We start from the raw sequence: 22,562 nt of genomic DNA on the forward strand, positions 1-22,562 counted from the left end.
TTTAAAGAACAAAGAAAACAAGACACCTGGAAGAGTTCCTTGTCATAAATACCTAGTTGCTTCATTTCACTTAGTTACTTCATTTCACTTAGTTACTTCATTTCTAACCCTCTGGAAAGCAACTCGCATCTTCTGTGATCAATATCATAGGCAAAACCCGGTTATATAACCATGACATAATAAAGTACATAATCAATTTCCAATGAACTAACCAGTGCATTGTGTAATGCGCGCCGGGGCTGGAGGTGTATGCAATATCTGCTTTCTACCACCCAGTGGGCTATGTCTGCTGGGGACAGGAAGAAAAGGGGCAATGCCTGGTTGGGGACCAAGAGCTCTTTCCTTGTGCCTTCATCACCAAAATGTTTGCTTCCTATTTTCTAGTTTAAGATAAGCTTCAGTTAATTTTCTTGATGGAATTGTGCCCTTTGTGGTTTGAAAACATCTCAATATATGACTATGCCATTTCTTAGAGGTCAGAGACAGGACCCTAAGCATCTCCTTGATATCTGCTGTCTCCGCCCCTTAAATATCTCCTTGAGGATAAGGACAGTTAAGTACCTATCAGGTGAGCCTCTGGGAGCGCCATGTAAGTCTGCTCTCTGCCTCTCTCCTTATTTATCTCCCCATCTGTGGGTGGTGTTTCCCCACCACTCTGGCCCCCATGCTGGGGAATGAGGCTTGGTCAGTCCTGAAGGAGTCCCTCAAACAGAAAAGGAAGCCCTTGAGTTGTTAATTTTTGAACTCCCTTGTTCACAGACGCACCTCTAGGGCATAAGCCAATCTGATTTTCATCTGCTGAAGCTGACAAAATGCTCAAGGCCGTTTGCAGGAACCCAACCCCACAGTAGCTAAAAGGGTCACTTCCAGCCTTCTGCATAAAGGTCTCCACAGAACCACCCACGCCTAATAGCTCCCGCTCCCCCGTGCATGACTTTGCTGGGAAACCATGCCTTTAATGGCAGCACCTCAACTCCCCCCTCCTAGGATGGGATTCCTCCTGGGTAATGAGCCAGACACTGCCAGGCAAATGACCTTTGGAAAGATCAAGACTTTCTAGCAGCATTACAGGCTGCATTTCTCAAGCATCCTCTGTACAGTTTTCACGCCCACGTCTTTGCTGGGGGTGTAAAACATGGTTTCACCCACCCTTCACCTTCGTCTCCAGCCCTTCAGAGGGGCACTGTGTATGGTTCTGTGGGTGTTGGTACAAAGAGCACATGTAAATGTTTGGCCTTGGTAAGGAATTAGAAAAATATAGTAAAGAGCCTGACTCCTTATCAATGCAAAAATGTGTCACCTCTTCACAGGCAAGCCCCAAGGATCACTGCTCTTTAGGCAGGATCTGCAAGGCAGAGTCCTCTGGGCTGCCTAGTCAGATCATCTGAAGCTGATAGATTATCAATAGGTACATATTCAGCCTTAAAATCTGGGTTTTCCTTTCTGTCTGACTCCCTCCATTGGGTTGGGGCAGAAGGATAGATGATGAACAGGGAAATTTTGGTATGCCAAAAGTTGTTCTGGTATACCTTCCTGTGTGCTGATGGAGTCTTGTGATGGGTGACAGTGGAGCAGTCCAACAGTGGATCAGATGGAGGTTGCCAGAGGAAGGATGGAAAGAAGAGTTGTGTCAACGATGCAGCTTAACGTGACAGGGACCACTCCTAGGGCAAGTAGGATGGCTGGCCACATCCACGCTCTTAAACTCTTTCACCCTCCAGAACAAGGTGACTGAATTAAAACTGTCTATTGGGAATGGTCCCCGGCCCATGCCAACCCCCAGCTGTGCCCAGGGATACTTTGGGTCGGTGTTAGTTGGCCTGGGCCCAAACTGTGCCCGGGTTAGCTGATATTATAGACCCATGGTCTTGTATCTCTGCCCCTACACTGGTTTACTTGCCAACATGGACATGATGCTGCCCCAGGTGATATTGCTATGGATGTTCTCAGAGGAGAGGGTAGATAGAAACTTTCCCTCTCTCCTTCCCCTCCACTCACTCCTCCTGCCCCCAAACATTCCTCAGTTACACTGGTATATGATTCGGACCAAAGCTGTTGCAATCACACTACAAATGAGTGAAATCTCTGGCTTTTCCCCTACCAGTTAACGGGCCCTTTTGATTACAACAGTTCTTTATTTAATCAGCCATTTCCCCAGTATAAAGGACATTGATCTCCTGCAGTGATTTAGTTGTAATAACAGTTTTGAGTACAGGCATATGATTTAAAATCTCAGAAGAAGGAAGGAAGGAAGGAAGGAAGCTAGCAAGCAATCTAGCAAGCAAGCTGTGGGACCAAATCCTATTGGCAGACAGCTCCTGTTCTTACGTAAGTGACAAAATCCCAGGGAAATGTTCATACAAAGAAAAGAAGGTTTGGTTTATTTTGCATGCACGAAAGACTAAGAAGCACTTGCTCATCTTCCACCGGTACAAACCTTGTGCAAAGGGTGTGCTGAGAGAACAACATGACCATGAGATCAGGCACCAAAGAAAATTGTACTGATAATAGCAAGGTGAGAAGGTCTGCCAGGTCTCCCAGCTCTTTCACATGGGGGAATTAATGTTACCCAGATATGCTGTATCTGCATGGCTTTCCCCCTGCCTTTCTTCAGCTGTGTAAAGTAGGGACCTCACCCTGCTAGGAAAATGGATAAACAGTGGATTTTGCCCTTTTTCCTGATGTAAATTTGTAAATAAATGTACTGTAGGCTGGAACAGTGAGATTTTTACAGACAGCTCTCCATGCCTTGTTCATCATGATTTCCTTTGCATTAGAATTCAGCAGTCTCTGTTGTAACCCATCTGGTACCTGGACGAGCCCTTCCCTAGTGGGAAGTCACCAACTGGAAAGAGAAATAGAGGCACACAGAGCAGCAGGAAGAGGAGGGGAGAGCATCCAGGAATCTGTTGAGTCTTGTTAGGGTATTGCATGTTATCCAGTGGTATCTGAACTTGCCTTGCTGCTGCAACTAACTGATGCTTACAGCAAATTTAAATTATTTGGGACAGCGACAAAAGTGGTATCTGAGCTACTCCTGATCAATGTGAAAAACTGCTCATAGTCCTCTTTCTGGCAGTTTGTATATTTGAAAATGACCAGGAAAGTCCCCAGGAAAACACCTTGGAAGGGTGATAAGCACACAAACCCATCCCATTTCTGGAAGTCAGTGTCAGTGGGAAGTTCATAGTGTGTATCAAGGAAAATATGAGGCTTCACCTGTCTTTTTTTTTAATGTCTTCTGTGGACACCTGGACCACTACAAGAGGCAGGACCTGGAGTAGATGTGGAATGACTCTGCAGAACCTTTCCTAACTTTCATATGAGATGACTTGCCTAAGATCTAACAGAAGGTTGTTCAGGGTAGAGCCTTTCAGGGGTGGCATGGTGAGCCACACGTGGAGCCTCTGAAGACACAAGTTTGATTCCTTGCCTCAACGATCTGTTTCCAAGAAAGTCTTTCCATCCCCATGTTGGTAAAACCAGGAGAAGGTTTGCTCTCCCCTCCTTCCCAGGGGTATTGTAAGAATTAACATATGCATGGTGATGATGCTCTGTTGTCCCAGGGGATGACAGTACATCTGAGATGCTGTAAGGAAAATGACTCTTTAGTATTATTCCTCTATCAACCTTGGAAGAAGGGGAATGATGTGCTGAGTGGGGGTATATGCTCCAGCTCCATCTTTTTCAGGAGAAATTCACATCATGACTTCTTCACTGCAAACAGAAGGCATAAGGAGTGTCTAGCACACTTCTGGGGCTTTGAAAACCCAATGAACTGTGATAGAGCAGGGAATACTATTAGAATAACAGTTACGTGCAAACTGGTGAGCTCTGACTTGTATACCTCTCATTTAGACATTTATCCACTTAAAAATTTTACTCTTGATTGCATCTCACTGTCAGCATTGGTGTCTGCTCACAAGGGTGGTCCTTGTGCTTTGTCTAGGGCTTCTTGGACTTCGTTCTGACATTCATCCAGTTCCTAAGGAGACAACTTGACATTTACTCAGAGTATATCCTGGGTCTGTGCCTGGAAAAACAAGTGAAAAATAGCAAAAAGAGTTTAAAAAAAAATCGTTAGTTGGACTCGATGATCCCAGAGGTCTCTTCCAACCTGACTGATTCTGTGATTCTGTGATTCTGTGATTATGAATGCAGGTCTTGAACCTGGCATCACAAAGAGATTTGAAGACTTTCAGGTTTGGGGATTGAGCCCTTTTTATTGTTGATTTGCCCTGAAATAATTCCAAATAAATATTTCTCTCCTGTGAATTCTTGGCTGATAATCCATCTCATACCACATCTGGTTTATGGTCTGATTTTAAAGATACCAGTGTACTATCAGAAAGCCCTTCTGCCTCCTGATTGCAGAGAAAGATAAATATCAGCCACATGCTGTCACCAAAATATACATTGGGAAACAAATAATCCCCAACAACTCATTGCTGGGGCAATCTTGACCACACTTTATAAGAACAGAGCAATGTTCTATTGGACCATCTATATCTAGACCTTTATGACCTTGCTGGTGCCGCCTGCTTTCACAGCCTCCCATGGCAGCAAGGTCAACAAGTTTGATGTTTGCAAATGTCAAGATGTCTTTCCTGCCCAGTGTGGCAGTTTGGGTTATTTTCCCCTAGATATAGTGTACTGAAGCACTTCTATCGTAAATTTTCCCACTCACTCCATTTTATGAAGTTCCTTGCAGCTGGCACAGCTTTTAAATACCTGAAATAAAAATTGCAAACTTAGAGATTTCATTCTTTGCTTCTTTTTCCATGTCATTGCTGAAGATATTTACAAAAATTCATCCACACACTGAAGACTGGGGCACCCCATGGATGACCGTCAGTCACAGCCCTGGCACCTCCATCCTGCTCTGCACTAAGGCAGGGGTGAGCCTTAGGTGTAAACAGGGATAGGGATGAGAGCCTCCAGGGACAGGCCTGACCAGAGGAAACAAGAGACAGATTAAAGTCTGTAATTATTTTCACCAGACCCAGAAAATCCAGAGCTGGACCAAATCCAGTGCTCTGAGCAGGGATCCCAACTCAGGAAAGTTGGGCTTGTGCTCACAGACTTCGTGTCCTCCTCTGGTCAAGCTCATTGTTTGTCAATATTTAGAGTAAACTGTTTTGTATAATAGACCTCAACAGGACTGATCACAATTTTCTGAGAACTGGTTTTTCATTGGAAAATAAAGATATATCTGAAACAGCATTTGTTACAAAGATTTATAATTTCATGTAATATTTTTAAGCCTTTCTCCCTCACACTTCCTGATCTGATACAGACTCAGAAATTTCCTTGTTAATGCAAGGTAAAGTGTTTTAACTAGAAAAATCCAAAGACCCTCAAGATTATTAAATAATTTGGTTATTAAGTAACCTATGACAGCTTTCCTTGCATGGGAGACATCAAGTTCTACTGCCTGGTAAACTGTTTCTTTGACTAAACCTCATCACCAGCCAGATCTTGCCTATATTGTGACTCGAGTCACTCTTGCTTTTTTTTAAAAAAAGACTTTAAAGAGTCTTAAAAGTTCAGCCCTTTGAAGGGTGAGAACAATTGTAAACCTCAGCATTTTTATGAAATGTAAAAACTGTTCCCATTGGCTGTAGTGAAGATAATACTTCTAACCAGGAGTATACCAGAGTAATGCTTCTTAGCAGATGCCATTCTTTCAAGAGTGTGCTAGCACTCCCAGCAAATACATCTAGCAACCTGGACTATATTGGGTTTTTTCAGATGTGGAAGATCTGCAAAAGGAAATACCTGAGTTTCTTTCCATTCAGAGAAGTTAAAGGGACAGAAAATCACATTAGAGAGACGGAGTGAGGATATAAATCTTGCCCCTGGTTCAGCAGCGATCGCAGCTGAGTGAATGCACTCAGCACATTCAGGGTTTGGCATGTACAGATTCCAGCTGCGATGTTTTCCCCATGTCACAGCTATGTGCATTTGGTCCACACTCAGGAGCCATCTCCCCTGCCTTTGGGTGCTCCTCTTGCCTATTTGTTCTTGGAAAAGCTAAGGACATGAAACGACGGTGAGGCAGTGACACCTGGAGGACAGCCACCGCCGAGATCCTCCTCTCACTCAACCCATCGGTGACACACCAGGAGTTTTGGGACATGGGATGGGGGCCCTTAGGTCTACATCCATCAGGTAGGTGAAAACGGGAGTCATGGAAGGACCTACACTTATTTTTTTGATATAGGGTTAGGAATGGTGGAAGCACCCTGAAGGACCTTTCCCTCTTTGGTTAATCAGATTCTTCTGCCTTCTGTCTGTGGCTGTGGGATGGTCTGAGCCCAGGGGTTGTCTGTTTTCCCCTCTGTCTCCATCCCCTAAGACATTTGTGGATGGTGCCAGGCAACCAATGGCAGAAAAGGGGTCTTCCAGGGCTTGGTGGTCAGACAGGACAGCCTCCGTCCAGGTAGATTAAGCCCCTTGCACTTTCAGACCAGCAGCATTGCCAAAGCCCACATGCAATTCCACCACCCATGAATCCATGGAAATTACCTTTTTGAGACACTCCATCTACCAGATACCCTTAGCTGATCTTCCTCACTGGCTAAATAACATTTGGATGGCTACATGAGCTTCTGAAGATGTTAGTCCAGTACTAGGTTCAGATATCACCATTCAGTTGCTGTCCAAACATCAGGAACATGCCTGAGTTCGTTGGACGTGTGAGCTCAATGCTTCCTTGTTAGGTGAGTCCCACACTTGTGTTGTCCTCATGGACTTTTGGATCAATGTCCTCCTCTGTGTACAGGATGCAGAACTATGGGACTTTTCTTCCTGCTAATTGCCTGATCCTGGCACAGGCATAGCAGCCTGGACCTGCCATGGGAGGGTGCACCCCTGGTGTGGGTACATCTGGAGAAATTACTTCCCCCCACCGCTCTTTTCTTGCCTTTCTCATTGCTTCATTGTCTCTTTTCATTATGCCTCTTGTTTATTATGGCTTTTAAAATTCAACTTTAAAGAGCCCTTTAAAAAGTTCAACTACTTTTAATGAACTATAACTCATATAACGTCATCCCTATACCTTCGACTGTCCTTTTTTTGCAGCCCTCCATCCCCTCTGTCCAGGAGTAAGTAGGGAGTTAAAGATCCTGATGACTAGTCCTGACAGCTTGGTTTCGGTTCCCCACTGACAGGTGTTTCAACAGAATCAACAAAAAGACACTGACATAGTGAAGAAAGTCCAGTGAGAGCCACCGAGGTGGCAGGGGACCTGCGTACTTGAGATGAGAGGGGAGCTGGAAAGAAATGGGTTTATTCAACCTGAAGAAGAATATGGGAAGGGATCTTATCCCAACCTTTAACCACCTAACAGCAGGGTACAGAGTAGATGGACCTAGACTTTTCTCAGGGTGCACAGTGGTAAGACGAGAGGCAGAAAAAGAAAAAATAGCAACAAGAGAACGCGTTGCCACGGGGTGCCAGGCTCACAAGGGCCAGAGCTGCAATGGATAATGCGCCCTGCTATGGACCAGGAGACTGCAGGCTGAGCTTTTTGTAGAAGTCCTCATCTGGAGTCAGACGCTCTTGCCCTTCTGGAGGGGGACTGGGACCAAGAGAAACAGTACCTGGACATGGAGCCACAGCTGTGATGTCCACTAATCCTGTCTTCTCTGTAGACATAGGACAAGGGACGGCTGAAGCTAACCAGATACTTCTCAACACTGGTCCAGGAAAGAAAGATCACTCTGCCATGGTTCATTTACTGCCCTTCACCAGGGCTGTGGGGTACTGAGTGGGAGGGCAAAAACAATTGCCCATGACATGTCCATCTCACAGGGCTACCCCATGGAGATGGGGCATCCTGACCCCGGTGTGATTTGAACACACAGCCTTCTGATCTGGAGTCAGATGCGCTACCATTGCGCCACGAGGCCAGGGCTGGAAGATGATCTGCCCAAATGTCTTCCTGGACTTTATGGCCAAGGACCGTTCTTTGAGGGAAGGGGATTTTCAATTCATCTGACAAAGGAGTGGGAACATCTTTGGCAGTTGCCTTGCTAAGCCTGCGAGGAGGGCTCTAAATGAGGTACGTTGGAGGAGGAAGGCCAAAACGTGACCATTGCCCAGAGCAGCCCTGCAAGGCCTCTCCCAGGAGAAACAGCCTCCTGAGTGTGGTGTCTCCAGAGGGGCAGGAGGGATGGCGGCCCACCACCTTCCTGGGGAGAAAGGCCCCATTCATCTGGCAGATGCACAGCACCTGCCTCAAGCCCTGTGGCAGGAGGGACCCTCATGCCTTTTGCACAGCCTGGCTGGGGTCACCTTCCCTCCAACACAAGGATGGAGTGTGCTTTGAGTTCAGTTGCCTCCACATCCCCCAGACCTATGCTGTTCGCTCTGCATCTCTGTCCCATCCCTCCCTGGGCTTTCGCCCTCCAGCCAGGTCACCGCGCTGTGGGCACAACTTGGCCGGCCTCTCCCCAGGGGTAGCCCTGCTTTCTCTACCTCCAATAGCCCTTCTCTTGGGGTTGCCCAGTCCCCCCTGGGGTGGTCCCTGTGGAGAGGACATCCCCATCGCCCAGACCACCCCACTTGTGCTGGGGACCTGCATCCCTCCACCCTGACCTCGTGGCGCAAGGGCAGCGCGTCTGACTCCAGATCAGAAGGTTGTGTGTTCAAATCACACCGGGGTCAGCCTTGGGGCACCACTGGACACCCTCTGTATTGACACTGCTTTTCTGGGGGGCTGGTCTGCGTGAGTGGCAGAGGTCTGCAAGGCACTGGCCAACTATAGGGGGGTCACCTTGGGAATGAACTATGGGGGAAATGTGATGCCCAGAGCTTTCCTTTCAGCCAGGCAGTGTGGGTCCGGTTGAGAGGTTATGGGTCATGACCAGAGTGGAGGCCAATTCAGGGGTGTGTTGTGGTGGGTGTCTGCCACAGTTTGCCTCATCAACAAGATGAAGGAAGTGAAGTTTTCCTCAAGAAAGTGCAAGAAGCTTCATAACTGCATGCTCAGTCACTCCGGGGGGACCTGGACTTACCCTCCAGCAATATTTGCCTGGGAGGGTAACATGGGGTGGTACACTCAGTCCAGGGGACTTCTGGAGGCGGTCAAGGGCAATTACTCAATGAAAGATCATGGCAATAGGGAGAGGTTTCTGAAGAATCACAGAATCACAGAATGGTTAGGGTTGGAAGGCCAACCCTACAAGAACAACATGAGAGGTTTTTTTTTCAAGAATATTAAGAAGGACGATCTGGGGACCTCTAATCTGGTCAGACTCACCTCACATGAAGACTATGGAATAAATACTCTTGGAGGCCATGCCCAAATGAAGGAAGGATGTGAAAATGACTGGAAACAGTGATCTTTGATCCAACAAAACCAGACCACTCTTGGCCAGCATGATAGATTTCTTTGAAGAGATGACTTCCTCGGTGGTCAGGAGGACACCAAGGAACATAATTTATCTGGACTATGATTTGATCGCTGATGGGGTCTCCCACACTTATCACTGTAGCAGGACACAGAGACAGAGTGCCTAAGCTGAATCAAAAGGTAAAGTGGCTGCACCAGGGGGGTGAAGGGGTTGTGGTCAGTGGTTGGCAGTCCAGTTGACGTTCTTTACTGCTTCGTGTTGCATTGGATGTTGTTTGGTGTCTTTGTGATGGGCGCAGAGGATGTTCTACAGAATGAAGGATGAAGGAAGACTGCCAGGGGCACGGGGCTGGTGAGGGGTCGGGGCCAGTGGCGCAATGGACAACGCACCTGACTACGGATCAGGAGATTGCAGGTTCGACTCCTGCCTGGCTCGACACTTTTAGCCTGCTGGCAGCTCCTCCAGCTCCCTCCATGAGGACTCTCCTTTTCCTGCCCCTCATCCGTCCTCCCAGGCCTTCTGCAGGGCAAAAGTGCTGGAGTGTCTTCTTGCCCTGCAAGATGGAAAGACTTTCTCCAGACCTTATGGTGGAGCTGAGCACTCCAAAAGGTGCAGAGCTGGGGCCCACACCACAGCTAGGAGCACCACAGCAAATCCCACAGCAGAATGAAGATGCCTCCTGAACTGCCACCCTGTATGCTGGACAGACCCAGGACTCTCAGGCTGCCCTGGCATATCTTGTGCTCTGGTCCCCAGCCACCTTTGAGGCTCACATTGGTCTTGCTGCTGTTTGTCAGTGCCTTGCAAAGTTCTGCGTGCAACATCGATGAGCCTCATGGAAAGCATGGACATGCCACCCACCTGCAAGACTGTCCCAAGCCTGGCCTTATTGTGATTCAGACAGTCAACCTTGTGATCCAGGTGCAGATGCGCTGCCCTTGTGCCACAAGGCAAGGGCGGAGGGATGCAGCGCCCAGGCATCTCAGACCCTTCACTCTTATGACTTTGCAACCTTCTTTTAGAAATTAGGATTGCTCAGGAGAATACATGGTATATCAGACAGGAAGAGGCAAAAGTATGGCTGCCAGCAGGCTTTAAAAAATCATTAACTAGGGGAAAAGTTCAAAGAGGTGTAGAAAAGTATGGAAAAAGACAAAGCTAGACTTGCTCCATGTTGTCAGTGACTTGTTTGTACTGAGGAGCTCAGTCTTGGACACAGTGCCCCAGTGATGGTCTCAGAAGTGCTGCATGCTGGGCAATAATCCCTCCTCTTGAGCTGGTGGCCATGTCCGTACTAGGACAGCCCAGCATGCAGTTGGCCTTCACAGGTGCAAGGGTACGCTGCTGACTCTTGTCCAAGTCGTTGTTCTCCAGGACCCTCTATGTGCTTTTCTGCACAGCTGTTTTCTTGACAGTCACCTTCAGACTGTAGTGCTGGATTGGGTTATCCCATCCCAGATGCAGGATGTTGAGATTGCCTTTGCTGAACTTCCTTCACCCTGTCCAGGTCACTCTGAATGACACCCATCCCTGCCAGTGTCAGCTGCTCCCCTCCCCACTGGTGTCATCCATGAACCCACATAGGATTCATCCTATCCCATTACTGAGTGTGTCAAAGAAGTTGTTCAACCGTATCAGTGTCAGCATTGACCCCTGAGGAGCACTAGGAGCAATTAACCATCATTTGCACTTCCAGCCCCTGACCACAGCCCTCAAGCCCAATGTCCCAGACCATTTTCCACCCACCCCTTACCCACAGTTACTAGTGAGGCTTCAGGTAGTTTTCACAAAGTGGTGCTCAGGAAGACAGAGAGGAGATCTGCACAGGGCTTATGAGGAAAACACACACTCAGAGACCTCAGGAGCAATCTTGCTGCCCAGCAATCTAGGAAGTCAGCAGGCCAGGCCAAAAAGGACTTGAGGAGTGGTGGCTCTTGAAGCAGGTGGCATGTTCACAGCTTTGATGTAGCATGTCACAAAATGATGCTCCTGTGATGCTGACATGGACAAAAAGCCTGGAAGCGGAATGACCTCATGAACACAGCTATCCCTTGTCACCTCCACAAGAGCCAGGCAGTTTCAGGGCGAGCCAGGCAGGAGTCAAACCTACAGTCTCCTAGTCAGGCACGTTGTCTATTGCACCACTGGCCCCAGCCTCTGGTCCCACCTGGAACCCCCGCTGTGCTTTCTGTACCACTTGGATGTGTTGGTGGTCAAAGGGAAGTGGCAAGACCTCAGCTAGCTCCCTCCTGCCCATCCATGACAGCCTTGCCCTCCTCACCTATGGGGGAGAGGTCAATATTGGTCCCACTGGTCCCACCACCCTGGAGAAGTGGTGCCTGTGCTGACTCGCCCCACAAGGAGGCCAGGCAGCAAGGGTAGATGGTGGCCTCTAGCCCCTCAGCTGCTCTGGTGGGTTGGAGGACACATCTTGTCTGCCCCATGGGAAGTGTGGCTACAGTTCCCAAACAATCCAGAGCTTGGAGCAGCCCAGGGCTCTCTGGAGCTGTGGTGCCCAGCTGAGGGGTGAGCTCAGCCCAAGGCCACCTATTTTGTCCTCCACTTACTCCTGCCTGATGACAGAGGGCAGAGCAGATGAGTTGTGGGTAGCGAGATCTTCTTGATGGCCAATTGGTCTCGGCTAGCCTGTACATTGTGCACCTTCGACCCTCCTTGTCCAAGCCACATGCAGGGTGAAGGTACCAAAAGGTGGTGACAAGTCCATGAGCCTGCCAACATGGGATGGAGCAGCAAAAGAACATAGAAACAGAAACTTTCCATTGAATAATTGAGCGATTTGGATTGGAAATGACATGTGGAGGTCTCCACTTCAAATTTCTGCTCAACTTATGACATTCAGATCAGTGCCTTGCCAGCTTGAACTCTGAATAGCTGCAAGGACGTAGAGTCCACAGCCCCTCTGGGCCCATCTCTCAGTGATTTACCACCCTCATGGTGAAATTTTGTTTGCCAGTATATCCATTCAGAACCTCCACTGAGGTGAGGGAAGTTTTGCTGGGCAGGAAGCCCAGCAAGAAGGGAGAAGCACCAGGCAAAGGCAGGCCACCGTGGAGAAAGAGGTGCCCTGTCACCATCAGTACTACTACTGATGTAGTAGTACTGATGTAGTAGTACATCAGTACTAGTAGTAGGAAAAAGGCGAGCCAGGCAGGAGTCGAACCTGCAATCTCCTGATCCGTAGTCAGGCGCGTTGTCCATTGCGCCACTGGCCCTGTCCCTCCTGGAGCTCTGGGGGCTTCCTATCGCTGGATGGGCTTTGTGAGGGGAGCAGGGAAGGGTGCAAGAGGATTTAGTTAGGTACAGAAAAAAATAGATTTAATGAGATCCCTGGAAGGCAGGTGATCTAATCCCGTGCTCAGAGCACAAAAAGTCTTTGACATTAGATCATTTTGTCAGTTGAGCTTTGAATGTCTCCAAGCATGGGAACTCCAAAACCTCTCTGGGACCCTCTTCTAATGTATGACATCTGATGTGTGAAATTTTTTTCCTGTCATCTAATGTCCCTTTACCTTCTGACAGAGCCTATGGCAGTGGATTATTCATGGCAGAGGATGATGAAGTCAGGAATTACTTGAGAACAACAGACACATGAAGGACACAAAAATAGTTGCAAACTGCCAGCATAGATTTACTAAGGTCCTACCTGACCTACCCAACTGCCTGCCTTGCTGGAACCTAGGAAAGAAACACTCGTTTATCTTGGCTTAAGTGAGGTTTTAAATAGGGTCTCCTAGAGTCTTCTTGTAGCCAAATTGAGAATATATAGACTGAAGGAGAGGCTAAAAAGGTGGGTGAAAACCTGTCTGGAGCACCAGACCCGAAGTGTTGGGATCACCAGTTGGAAGTGTAACAAGTGTCTTGTTAGTAATGGAGTTTGCAGGTGTTGGTACTGATATCAACACTCTTAAATGTCTTCATTAAGAACCTGCATGATAGGATGGAGCACACATTCAGCAAGTTTCTGGATGACATCAAATTGGGAGCAGAGGCTGATATGCTGGAGGGCATGATTGCTCTTCAGAGAAGCCTTGTGATGCAGAAGTGGGCTGATAGGAACCTCATGAACATTATGAGCCTCATGAAAGGTCCTGCATCTGGGTCAGGGCAACCCCCTCATATCAATACAGGCTGAGGGATGAAGGGATTGAAAGCAATCCTGCTGAGAAGGACTTGGGGGTACTGGTGGATGAAAAAATGGACATGAGTCAGCAATGTGCACTCACAGCCCAGAAAGCCAACCATACTGCTGCATCAAAAGAAGCATGGCCAGCAGGTCAAGGAAGGTGGTTCTGCCCCTCTACTCCATGGTGGTGAGACCTCACCTGGAGCATTGCATCCAGCTCTGGAGTCCTCAGCACAGGAAAGACATGGACCTGTTGGAACAGATCCAGAGGAGGGTCACAAAAATGATCAGAGGGTTGGAACACATCTCCCGTGAGGAAATGCTGAGAGAGTTGGGGTTGTTCAGCCTGGAGAAGAGAAGGCTCCAGGAAGATTTTATTGTGGCCTTTCAATACTTAAAGGGGGCTTATAAGAAAGATGGGGACAGACTTTTTAGTACGGCCTGTAGCGATAGGTCTTTGAGTAACCTGGTCTAGTGGAAGGTGTCCCTGCCCATGGCAGGGGGGTTGGAACTAGATGATCTTCAAGGTCCCTTCCAACCCAAACCATTCTATGATGATTCTATGACAAAGGGCAATGGTTTTAAACTAAAAGAGAGTAGTTCAGACTAGTTATAAGGAGGAAATTTTTTATGGTGAGGGTGGTGAAACACTGGCACAGGTTGCCCAGAGAGGTGGTAGATGCCCCATCCCTGGTAACATTCAAGATCAGGTTGGATGGGGCTCTGAGCAACCTGATCTAGTTGAAGATGTCCCTGCTCACTGCAGGGGGGTTGGACTAGGTGACCTTTAAAGGTCCCTTCCAACCCAAACCGTTCTATGATTCTGTGATTAGAGAGGACAAAGGCAAAGTCCTGCCATATGGGGAGGAAGCACTCCAGCAGCACCCTGCAGAAATGGGGAACTCTTACCCTTGTGTGATTCAACCACACAACCGCCTGATCCGGAGTCAGACATGCTGTCCTTTTGCTACAAGGTCGACATGGAGGGATGCAGCCCCCAGGCATGGATCCAGCATGGGTGGTGGGAATGTGCTCCCCATGGGGACTACCCCAGTTCTGGCCACTGTAGCTCCCAGGAGATCCAGGCGTGATCCCAACCATTATAAGATGGGCATTGCAGCTGAGTATCCTGCAAGGGAGGTGAGATGTCTCCTCTGCCTCAGCCACCGTCCCTGGTACCCACGAGGCCGCTTTTATACCAACTGAAAACTTACCTACTGACCCCCTGTTCCCATGCCTTGGTTGCAGCTCCCTCCCTTTTTCACTCTCCTCCTTTATCCCTCGCTCCTTCCCACCTTCATCAATGACAAAAAATTTGGGAAAATACTCTTCCCTCATATTTGGCCAGAACCTACCATTTCAATTTATACCTATCGTCTCTCATCCTCTCATTACGAAATGCTATGAAGCACCTCGCTTGATGACCTCCTCATAGGTGCTGGAAGGTTGCTATCAGGTCCTCATTGAAACCTCCTCTTCCCCAGGCCAAATAAACCCAGCTCCCACAGCTTCTCCTCATACAGCGAGTGCTCCAACACCAGGCCATTTTGATGGCTCTCCGCTGGACTTGTTCCAGTTGATCAGTGTCCTTATACTGGGGTCCCCAAAGCTGTATGCAGTATTCCCAGTGTGGAACATGAGTAAGGAGTGGGAGTAGAGGAGAATGATGAGACAAGGTGCCCTGCTTCACCATAAGGTCTGGAGAAAGTCTTTCCATCTTGCAGGGCAAGAGGACACTCCAGCACTTTTGCCCTGCAGAAGGCCTGGGAGGATGGATGAGGGGCAGGAAAAGGAGAGTCCTCATGGAGGGAGCTGGAGGAGCTGCCAGCAGGCTAAAAGTGTCGAGCCAGGCAGGAGTCGAACCTGCAATCTCCTGATCCGTAGTCAGGCGCGTTGTCCATTGCGCCACTGGCCCTGACCCCTCACCAGCCCCGTGCCCCTGGTGGTCTTCCTTCATCCTTCATTCTGTAGAACATCCTCTGCGCCCATCACAAAGATACCAAACAACATCCAATGCAACATGAAGCAGTAAAGAACGTCAACTGGACTGCCAACCACTGACCACAACCCCTTCACCCCCCTGGTGCAGCCACTTTACCTTTTGATTCAGCTTAGGCGCTCTGTCTCTGTGTCCTGCTACAGTGATAAGTGTGGGAGACCCCATCAGCGATCAAATCATAGTCAAGATAAATTATGTTCCTTGGTGTCCTCTTGACCACCGAGGAAGTCATCTCTTCAAAGAAATCTATCATTCTGGCCAAGAGTGGCCTGCGCTTCGTAAATCCATGGTCACTGTTTCCAGTCATTTTCACGTCCTTCCTTCATTTGAGCATGGCCTTCAGGAGTATTTATTCCATAGTCTTCATGTGGGCTCTGAGGTGAGTCTGACCAGATTAGATCTCCCCAGATCCTCCTCTTACTCTTCTTGAAAAAACTTCTCATGTTGTTCTTCAGAAACCTATCTCTATTTCCATAATCCTACACTGAATAATTGTCCTTGATCCCCTCCAGAAGTCCCCTGGACTGAGTGTACCACCCCATGTTACCCTCCCAGGCAAGTATTGCAGTGGGTAAGTCCAGGTCCCCCAGGAGCAACTAAGCATGCAATCATGAAGCTTCTTGCACTTCCAAGAGGAAGACTTCCTTCAGTTTGTTGATGAGGCTACCTGCTACAGACACCCACCACAACGCATCTCTGAACTGGTCTCTATTTTGATCATGATCCATAATCTTCAACCAGCACAGCGCCTGCCTGAAAGAAAAGCTCTGGGCATCATGTTTCCCTCCAAGGTGCCCCCCTATAGTTGGCCAACACCTTGCAGACCTCTGCCCCTCACACAGACCAGCCCCCCAGAAAAGCAGTGTCAATACAGGGCGTGGCCAGTGGTGCCCCAAGGCTGACCCCGGTGTGATTTGAACACACAACCTTCTGATCTGGAGTCAGACGCGCTGCCCTTGCGCCACGAGGTCAGGGTGGAGGGATGCAACTCCCCGGCATAGACCCTAGTCTGGGCGATGGAGATGTCCTCTCCATGGGGACCACCCCAGGGTTGTCTGGGCACCCCTCAGCAAGGCTGTAGCTATGGAGAGGAAGGGGCAACCTGAGGAGAATGTGGCCAAGGCCTGATGGCAGAGAGAAGTCCAGGCTGGAGGATGAACATGCAGGGTAGGATGGGGTGATCTGCAGGGTCAGTGTGAGCAGGAGCCAGGCTCAGGGACGCTGCGAGGGAGAATGGCGGCCGAGGGCAGAACACCAGGTCCCCTCCTGCAGCACAGCCCAAGGTGGGCTTTGGGTATGTACCCAGAAATGGTGATGGACAGCGTTAGGAGGAGACAGGCCATGGGCTCAGTCCAGTCACAGCTGGACACTACAGCTCCTGATGTCTTGACCCAGCCGCAACCCTGTGTTGGCTGGGATTGGCAGCTGGACCTTCTGCAAGGAAGGCAAGATGTCCCACCAGCGCAGGCAAGGTCCACCAGCAGCTCTGGCTGCCCAGTCCTTTCCCCATGGGTGGTTAGCGTGAGGTTGTCATGGACAAGGGTGTCAGAAAGGAGGTGAAACCTTCCTCTTTCCTCTCCAACGCCATGCCCACCGCAGCATGGTGGAGGAAGTCTGTTGGGTACCAGGCTGGCTGGGGCAGGGACATGGTGAGGGCAGAATATGGGCAGGGGGCTGGGGCCAGCAGTGCAATGGACAAAGCACAGGGAGACTCCTGCCTGGCTCAACATAATCCTGCCCACAGCCTGGCCATGGTGGAGGTGATGGCACAGGCTGCAGATTTCTGTTTGTGGATAATTTTTTGTGAGCAAGTCATGGCACTCTCACCTGAGCTGGCAGTAGGGTACATTTCTACATGGAAACGTTCTTCTCTTGTGCAAAAAGAAATCTCAGCAGAAGACTCTCTGAAATCCTGCATTTTCAATCTTTTGAAAATGACTTTTATTTAAAAAAAACCAAACAACTGGCATCATGTGGTTACTGCTTTTTGTCTGTACAAGGCAGCATTGATTAGCAAGGTATGAAGCACTAGGGGAAGGTCTCCTGGGGTGGGATGCTGCTTTAGAAACTTGAATGTGTCTGCAAGGGAGATGCCTACCTGTGCTGTAGGCAGCAGAGTTCCCATTATTACTATAGTTACAATGGTTTTTAAAGCTATGTAAGGGATATAATATTATGTGAAGTTAGAAAAAAGTTAACTTTATAGTTATACACTTATCCTGAATGTGAGCATCTCACTCCAGTCCCTAAAATTTGGTGTCTACAACCAAAAGCCATCCCTGCTCCCCAAACATATCAATTACCCTTGCGTATTTACTCTGTGGATTACCAGTGCTGAAGATGGAGCAAAGAAGCAGGCACCTAACTTTCCATCTGATCAAACCTTGCCCCACAAGGGCTTTGATGTCCCTTCCTCCTCCAGCATGTCCTCCCACAAGAGGGAGCCATGAACTAGCTCATGGGCTCCACAAGCTGCAAAGCCAGGCTGGAGATGCGTTTTGCCCAGTGGAGGACCCTCCATCCCTAGGTCAGGCTGGAAATTCAGCTTATTTCCTTACTGGAAATACAGTTCTTTCTCCACAGCCCATATTTATGTGGCTGTTCAGTCCCACTAGTCTTTGTTAGGCTTTCCCCCCATCAGCCCACAGTTTTCTAGAAGTGCAGCCTCAGATGTGGTCACGGGGAGATTCACCTGTGGCCTGCTCCCCACTGACCACCTCACAGTGGCACCTCTCCTCATCTATCCCACTCTGGTACCTGTTTAATTTCCAACTGCATGACATAACAGGAGAGATCCAGCTGCCTAAATTCAGGTATCTAATGTCGTGTTATGGGATATGCTGCCTGGTCTCTATTTGCCCATTCAGAAGCATTGAGTATCTCTTGAGTATCCCACAGACCTCTGTCCCACACAGATACCTTGGATGTTCCAGGACATCTATAGTGATATTATGTTCAGGCAACCGAATCCTGCCTGAGGGTGGGAGTCAGCTCAAAGCTTTGGACATTTAAAGTAGGTGTCTCCACACAGGGGTGTATTTGTGTGTTAGATAGTTGGTATGACACTAGGGCCATATTATTTTTGAGCAGAATATAGCAATGTCTGTACGATATCAGTTTGTTAGAATACTGAAGTTTTCACACTGTAGAAAGGACACTGGCTACATGAGTGGCTCCAAGGCAGGCTCTAAACTGTAGACATCTCAAGTGGGGTCAATGGAACCCCACTTATAATTTGCATGTATCTAATGTGAGATATACTCCACCAAAAGCCACAAAACAGAAGATCTCAAATCATGGGTGACCCATCTTAATAATGCTGATGACTAAAACAACCCTGCTCAGAATTCTGCAGTTGTTTGCATTTTCATACTCCGCTTGGAAATTCATGAAAAACTCTCCAGCAGCCCTGTCTGATGTTGGACTGGGTGAACTGGGAACAGGCCTTTCCCGTGACCATTGCAACACTGAGCATGAGGAAAGTATTGACTATATGGAGGGTTGGTGACGCTGCAGCCCCAGCTGTAGGTCAGCTGCAGAACTGATCATTAGGCAAGGGGCAGACCTTTCCACATGTGTATTTCTTCTGTGATCTGTATAATCCACATCTCTTACCTGAAACAACCTGGGAGAGGAGGAGGAGAACAAAGAAGAGCAAATGAAGTGCAGAAGCATCAGGGTAGAATGAGACGGCACTCCAAAGCCAAAGATTTTTTTCTGGGATAACATTTCTGATTATAATTTAAAGGAGATTGTGATTGTACAAACACTTACAGCCTGACAGTGAGGATATTCATGTTCAATGGCTGGAAATGATTTTGAATGGAAGATTATTGGACAAGCACTGCTCCTCTACAAGGTTATTAACTCACCTGAGGTTTTCCATTTGTCCTTCACTTCCCATGAAAAAAAAAAGCGAACATTTCCAGTCCATCGTTAAACAGAACAGGATCATTTTTTGCAATTTTAAAAAAAATTTTGCAGAATTAGAAAGCTGGGTTCCTGCTCCAGTCTGACAAAGTACAATGTCAGATCCTGTCTGAGAGCTGAGACAGTCCCCTTGGCTTCAGTGGGAACCTGAGCCAACCGACGTTTTCTTGTCAAGGTCTTTGTTTCATCCATTTCCTTGGAGTGCCTGAAAATGGACATAAACAGCTCTCCTGCCACATGGCTGCCTGGGAGACTCAATGGTGCCTGCAAATTTGAACTGAAAAGCCAACAAGGAAACCAGAAAGGCAGAGAACAATGCACACTGACTAAGGGGAAGGTTTATATTGTTGATATCAAGGCCACTGGGTCAGAACAACATCAATAAATATCATGTGTAGAAACAGGCTCAAGTAAGTGACGCTGGTTTCTTCTGCTCTGGAAGAGAACCTGTGCTGTCAGCTACCATTTGATATGGCTGTTGGCAGCAGAATTCAAACACTGTATGGACAGACCCTTATGAAAACTGTATCGTGAATCCCACTTGTCCTCTGCGCTTTACACACCTGCAAAACCGAGGGTGCTGCTCACGATATCTGCAAACCCTGATAATCTGCACCTCATGTATGACCCTGCTGTATGTCCTGTGGTGCAACACCAATTCCCAAGAGCAAGCAATAAGGGGTAATGGGCATCCCATCCATAAACATAGCAAATAGTTCTATTTTGTTCTGTGAAAGGTACTGTGAAGGAAAAAAAAAATCCTTTTTGTTTGTCAAACTGTCCTTGAAAAGCCAGAAGAGTGACAAAGCATTTCCTCAGGACTCCCTGGAGCAGAGAGTGGACAAATACTAATTTCTAGTTTATGGGCATCCCTAAAGCATTTGATCCTGTTGAAGAGAACAGCATGAGCACCCAGAGGCTGAACAATGGCTTCAGGCAATAGGTACAGGAGCCTGCAGTGCTGATCACTTCTAAGATGGCAAGATCTTACTTTTTAAGTAGAAAAATGGTGGGTTTATTAATACAGTATGTTGCATGGAAATGAAGTCACAGAATCACAGAATCACAGAATCACAGAATCACACAATCAACCACGTTGGAAGAGCCCTCTGGGATCATCGAGTCCAACCGTGGCCCTGACACGACCCTGTCAACTAGACCATGGCACTAAGTGCCATGTCCAGTCTTTTCTTAAACACATCCAGAGATGGTGACTCCACCACCTCCCTGGGCAGCCCCTTCCAATGTCTAATGACCCTTTCTGAAAAGAAATTCTTCCTAATGTCCAACCTGAACCTCCCCTGGCATCCAACCTGAACCTCCCCTGGCAGTCTGAGCACAAGCCAACCCAGTTAATTCCAGACTGCTGTAACACCTTGTTCTCGGGGTAAGGCACCAGCATTGGAGGAACTGAGGTGTGGGAGAACAGTGGGACATAATCACTCAGCCCTGGGGAGACATTCTAGCAACTTCCACATGCTTTTACTTAAATGCATTATGAAACCAAATGAGCTCTCTGCAGAAGTGCAGGTCGATGCATTCTGACTGACACATACATTTTCTGTAAGATAACAACACATTCAAACTGAAACCACGTGAGAAGAACCTTAATTAATCTGCACAGCTTTCCTTAATAACCTGTTACTTTACCTCTGAGGTGTAAATTCTTCTTAATTCTTTAATATTCCGATGCTTGCTCTGTGTGACTTAACAGTGGAGATGGGAAATGACCTGTGGTCTGTGCTGGCTTGACCTGAATGGGTTAACTAACCATCTGGATATTTTCCAACGTGTTTGAAAGCAAAATAAGCAAGTGCAGCATCCTGGAGACATAGCTCCTAGCCACTGACAAGATCTGTCCTTTCAACCGCAGCCTGGAGATCAGGGTCCAAGGCAGATTTTGCTTGCAAGGTAGGAAGTAGGCGGCATCGTAGGTGGGAAGAGAGCGGGGTAGAGGAGGTACAGGGCAATAGGATTTGGGTTGTGTTTCTGGAGGTGTAAGGGATGAGTTAGAAGGATGGTAGATTTGGGTTCAGAAGGTCAATGGTGCACAGAAAAAAAAGAGATGAGCTGAAGGACAGCAAAGCCAAAGCCCCAGGAGAAGAGCAGGGAGGTAAAAACCCTTTTCCCTTGCTTCCATACATCCAAAGACACCTTTGGATGTATGGGAGCAATACATCCAATATCCTCATGCATCTCTATAAGATGATGCTCTGTGACACCCCTGCCAGCCCACTGTGTACATGACTCTTTGTACCTATGTACGCCCCTCATCATCTGCTGCTGAGAGGGGAAGATGATTTTCCAGAGTCCCTGATCCAACAGAGGGGTTTTTAGCAGGGTCCTTAGTGTCAATTCCCAGGGATCCTAAAGCAACGGCATGGCAAGGTGGACCTCCTCTCTACCAGCGCAGGTGGATGGATTTTTACAGGGTTTCTTTTCTCCTCTTCCACCACCATCTCAGAGAGCCAACTGATGCTGCAAAGCTGCCCTGTCCTGTGAGAGACACCTTTGTTCCTCTGGAAATGAGAAAAGACATTTTTCACACCTATACACCATTGGCATGGAAAACTGCTTCTAGAGATGTTTCTACCTTACCTTGATCTAGGACCCCTCCTTCCCCTTTCACTACCTACATCACATCCTATAGCCGGGATTTTCAGGGATTCATCCATAGCCCTTTGCTGCCATGTAATAAAAGTGAAACTTGAGCTAATAAATTATGGCAGCTTTAAAGTGCTATGGATTTTATGGAGCTATTGTGAGATTTTCATTTGCCTGCTCTATACAAATACAAGGACACCTCATCACTCCTTGCATATGAAAGTCTTTTTCTCTGTGTATCTTCCATGAGTTGGAGACCAAGCTCCAGCCATGAGCACCTCCTCATACCTTCTGGTTGCTCTTTTCGTCTTGATTTTCCAGCCTTTTCAAGGCAAACCTGGGAGGCTACTAGAGAACCAATCCTGTTATTTCAAGAAAAGTGTCCAAAAGTGCCTGAAATATTTAGGGGCTTGGGAGAATTTAAAATAGTGCTTAGGAGCAAGTCTTCAGTTGTACAGAGTACAATGGCACCCCTGACTCCATGGGAAATGAAACTCAACCCATATAATGGAATGATAAATACTGA

The 22,562-nt window shown here is 47.9% G+C and overlaps 6 non-coding genes across 6 annotated transcripts; 2 read left to right on the forward strand and 4 right to left on the reverse strand.

Annotated features, from left to right (window-relative positions):
• Positions 1–7,841: 7,841 nt before the first annotated feature.
• Positions 7,842–7,913, reverse strand: TRNAW-CCA (transfer RNA tryptophan (anticodon CCA)). The gene has a single exon. It is a non-coding gene; the product is annotated as a tRNA-Trp (tRNA).
• Positions 7,914–8,598: 685 nt separating this feature from the next.
• TRNAW-CCA (transfer RNA tryptophan (anticodon CCA)) lies at positions 8,599–8,670 on the forward strand. The gene has a single exon. It is a non-coding gene; the product is annotated as a tRNA-Trp (tRNA).
• A 1,051-nt stretch (positions 8,671–9,721) lies between these two features.
• TRNAR-ACG (transfer RNA arginine (anticodon ACG)) lies at positions 9,722–9,794 on the forward strand. Its single transcript has one exon. It is a non-coding gene; the product is annotated as a tRNA-Arg (tRNA).
• A 2,725-nt stretch (positions 9,795–12,519) lies between these two features.
• On the reverse strand, positions 12,520–12,592 carry TRNAR-ACG (transfer RNA arginine (anticodon ACG)). The gene has a single exon. It is a non-coding gene; the product is annotated as a tRNA-Arg (tRNA).
• A 2,753-nt stretch (positions 12,593–15,345) lies between these two features.
• On the reverse strand, positions 15,346–15,418 carry TRNAR-ACG (transfer RNA arginine (anticodon ACG)). The gene has a single exon. It is a non-coding gene; the product is annotated as a tRNA-Arg (tRNA).
• Positions 15,419–16,401: 983 nt separating this feature from the next.
• Positions 16,402–16,473, reverse strand: TRNAW-CCA (transfer RNA tryptophan (anticodon CCA)). The gene has a single exon. It is a non-coding gene; the product is annotated as a tRNA-Trp (tRNA).
• Between the last annotated feature and the right edge of the window lie 6,089 nt (positions 16,474–22,562).

Source organism: Nyctibius grandis, chromosome 1 (genome assembly GCF_013368605.1).
Source record: "Nyctibius grandis isolate bNycGra1 chromosome 1, bNycGra1.pri, whole genome shotgun sequence".
Classification (NCBI taxonomy): domain Eukaryota; kingdom Metazoa; phylum Chordata; class Aves; order Nyctibiiformes; family Nyctibiidae; genus Nyctibius; species Nyctibius grandis.